Source organism: Apodemus sylvaticus, chromosome 2 (assembly GCF_947179515.1).
Source record: "Apodemus sylvaticus chromosome 2, mApoSyl1.1, whole genome shotgun sequence".
In the NCBI taxonomy this organism is placed as follows: Eukaryota; Metazoa; Chordata; class Mammalia; order Rodentia; family Muridae; genus Apodemus; species Apodemus sylvaticus.
The window spans coordinates 165,688,263-165,692,420 of NC_067473.1; the positions used below are offsets into that span (position 1 = coordinate 165,688,263).

General features: G+C 44.0%; 1 pseudogene; it reads right to left on the minus strand.

Annotated features, from left to right (window-relative positions):
* Positions 1-1,299: 1,299 nt before the first annotated feature.
* LOC127677683 (galectin-9-like) lies at positions 1,300-2,328 on the minus strand (annotated as a pseudogene).
* Positions 2,329-4,158: the final 1,830 nt, after the last annotated feature.

A 4,158-nucleotide genomic window follows, 5' to 3' on the forward strand; every position in this document is an offset into this window, starting at 1 on the left:
GACACATCTTTCCTATTTATCAGTGATCTTAGATACCTCAATCGAGCCTTTAACACTGAAGGAACCCACGAGTTCTGTTGAATGAGACATGAAAAAAAAACAAAAACCAAATCTTGACTCAAGAATTTGTTTACTGTGTCAATCTGGAAAATCTACACCATTTCACTGATAACTGGCGTTGCTACCTGTAAGCCAGAATGTTTTCCAGTGGTGTGTGAGAGCTACACGAAGAACAGTTGTGAAATGTAAAGTTAGTGTTCTATAGACATTAGATGCTTGTTGCTATATCACGGAGCAGGAGTCTGGGGTGAGAAGGCTTTTCATTTGAGGAGAGGCACTAGGAGGTGTTAACTGATTCTCAGCATCATTGCTGATGACACGCAACATGCCTGCTGTGCGTTGGTGTCAGGAACTCGGTCAGACAGAGGAAGCTGCTGCATCCTAGCCAGTCACCTCTAAGACAGTTCTTCATGCTAAAATGCTCACACTAGAGCTCCAGGTTTCTCACTTCATTAACCACAACCAACAGCACCCATCTTCTACATAACACAAAAGTCATGTACACATTTACATGTGTTTATTATGTACAACATGGTTAATATACATTTCACATATATGCCATTAGTCATAAAGGGTACATAGAATTTTTATTGTGTATAATATGATAAAAAACAAACCTTAAGCGTTATGGCACTGATATGTTCTCAAATGCTGACTATTCCAGAACAGTCTGGTAGGTAAGCCTTATTTTAAAAAGATTTGGTTCTCCAACCAGGTAAGCATCATCTCATATTTTTAGCTTGTATTCTGTACAGGTCAGCTGTACTGACTTCCCCTCTGTTCTTTTTTTTTGTGTAGACAAATATTATTGTTTCTTTATTTTATGGACACTGGGCAAGAATTGGGAAAAGTTAATGCGGACATTCTGAGTCAGTTAGAGGCTGGTGGGATGACATCAGGGTGGCCCTCCTGGAGGGGAGAAGAGCAGGGGGCAGCGAAGGAAAAGTGCCAGAGAGGGGGTAAAGATCAGAGATAGGAGCAAACCCAGGGGGTCACTTCCATCAGTATATAACTAGCTTGGGAGTGATGGCTGGGACTGTGGACTGATAGCCATGTGCCTCATAGCCCAGGATACCCCCTTGGTGGAGGGGAGGACATTGGGAATTTCACCATCCTGGAACTCCTGTCAGTAAAGATCTCTTTTGACGATGGGATTTGGGGACCAGGGCTGAGACAGGGGGGAGATGACCAGACACTGACAGGGTACGCCAGCCCTCATCCCCAGGCCAGAGACCTTGCCTATGTCTGCATGTGGGTCAGCTGGATATCACCTGCCACTTCTAAACTGTTGATAGTTGGTAAGTTCTTCAGGTGGTGGTAGTATTCACACATGTGTTGACCATCTACAGCCACCTTGAATCAGTGACCTTCACATAAAATCCACACTGAGAGCTCTGTCCACAACTAAAAGGCAGACTTGGCTCTTCAGGCCCCCAGGACATGTTGATCTGAGTGATTCATATAACTCCTTGAAATGGGGATTCAGGTGGAAAGCAATGTCACTTCCAGAATGAAGGCTGATATGGAACCTCTTAGTATCTGGTAAGACACTGCCTGATAGGATGATGGACTTAGATGGGTAAAGCCCATTTGGGATGGTGGTGAAGAAAGGTATGCATAGTGTAGGCTGGGGTGGGGTAGGATGGATCCCAGGAGTAGAGAACATCTATCCAGGGGCTCTGTGAACTGTGTGGATGATAGTTTGAGCCTTGGGTGCCTTGTGGGCAGGCTGAAAGCCCTGAGTTCACTGTTTATGCCCCTTGGGGTCCATGGAAACTGGACTGGTTGAGAGAACTGCACTGTGGAGAAGACAGGCTGGACATGGGCTGCAGAGCTCTGGAAAGTGACAGAAGATAGCTGTAAGCTTCGAGAGACAGTGATGGTGTCCACGAGGAGGTAGGGTACGTGGTGCACGAAGAAGTTCTTGTTCACCATCATCTTGAAATCTGACCTCTGCACCAGGAAGCAAGGCTAGAGGGCATCCCCTTCTGGAAGGGCATCTGCATCTTTCTCTCCTCAGGCACCCACTGTCCATTCTGCTTCATGTTGCAAACCACATACCCTCCTTCCTCAAACTGGGGATTGAAGTGGAAGGCAGTGTCATTTCCACTGAAGCCGGTCTGAAAGTTCACAACAATACTATTTGCAAAAGCATGGATAGTCCCTTGGAGGGTGATCTCCAGTCCCTCCTGTAGCCCTCCTTGGATTATTCCAGTAAATGGGATGACTGTGTTTATGTACTGGAGGCTGAGCACTGAAGAAAGCCATCTCTTCTATCTCAGGGGAACCAATGCTCTCTTCCTTACTTGTCGGACAGCTTCCCCTGTTCTTAAGTTAAATTTGAGTTTCTGTAGGCTTGCTCTTACTTTTGCTCCTTATACATAAAAGATTTGTTTTTGTTTTTGTGGATATATATATATATATATATATATATATATATATATATCCACATAACATCTTTGCAAACAAGTCTCCCTCCTTAATCAAACAGTTGCGCCGGGCATCCCAGCACTCTGGGGAGCAGAGGCAGGCAGATTTCTGAGTTTGAGGCCAGCCTGGTCTACAGAGTGAGCTCCAGGACAGCCAGAGCTATACAGAGAAACCCTATCTCGGAAAAAAAATCCACCAAAAAAAAACACTTGCCTTTTATCTGAAGTCATTTATCCCTACCTGACTTGATAGGGACAGCCAAAGTCTTGGGTATTTTTGCTTGATTTGTTTTGGTTTTTAAAGACAGGGTTTCTCTGTGTATTGATGACTGTCCTGAAACTCTCCTTGTAGACTATGCTGACCTGGAATCTCAGAGATCCACCTGCCTCTGCCTCTGCCTCTGCCTCTGCCTCTGCCTCTGCCTCTGCCTCTGCCTCTGCCTCTGCCTCTGCCTCTGCCTCTGCCTCTGCCTCGAGTGCTGGGGCACACCATAAAGTGCTAGGATTACATGTGCTACTGTGCCTGACTTTTCCATTTCTTCAGATATATTTTATGGGTTTCATTTCATGAAAAATATGTATAAATCAAGTGATACCCATACGTTTATGACAGCCTCTGTTGTAATTAACACTTCATAACTGAGAAAACTGAGGCTTACAGACACTGAGGTCATTCAGACACTAAGACCCAGTGCAGTTCTCCCTCAAATGTGACCTTATATGAAGAATCCGGAGGGAGGTTTCTGAAAGGAAATGATGTAATGTGAGGCAGATGCAAAGTGTGGCAGGAAGGCAGGGTGTACAGTTCTTATCACAGCAGCTGCCTTAGTGGTACGTGTTCAAAGGAACCACAAACTTCCGACCTGAGGCAGTTTCCGGTGACAACCTGCTCATCATATTTCAAAATGATTTTTTTTTCTTTCAGTGAGTGAATTAGGTACTAGAATGTCTTTAGTCTTCTTGTGGATCAGATTTTCCATTTGTAATGTTTCATTAAAGTAATTCAAATTATGTAAATTAATATCACTTGTTTTTATATAGCAGGTGTGTGTGTGTTTGAAATGGTTACTACATGGGACCAGAATAGGCAGCTGTGAGGAAATGGGGGGGTTTCCAGTTCTCAGCAATTTCCAGTCTCCTCTTCTCTGAGTTCATCAAGCTTTCTTACTTTCCTCTTCTGCGGAACATTTCCCCAGATACAAAAACACATTGGAAAGTGTTTCTTCTTGGTTTGTTGTGGTAAAATGTAAAGTTCCTGTGCACATAAACTTGGACTCTGAAAATTTTTGATCACTTTTGAAAGTGAATGGGATAGGAGAACTCCATCATAGAAAAGACATGGTGTTTAGCTGTGCCTGAGATCATTCCCACAGCTGTCTCTCACTAGCAGAGCATGCTTGACGATGACCCTCAGAGAAAGTGGTGTGGAGAGGGCCAACACAACTTAGAAATCCCAGAGAAGTCAGAGCCTGAGATACTATGCAATTGAGTCGTGTCTCTTTGTGCTTGACAACTGTGTGGTAAGTCCAACAGAGTGTTTAACCTATGTAGGGAGAGAAAACTGAGGGGAAGATAGGCAGCACCCTGAAGTTCATATGCATTACAACATCTCTCAGGTATGAGATGAGGATGTAAGCTTAAGAAAAATATAGAGAATCATAATAATGCA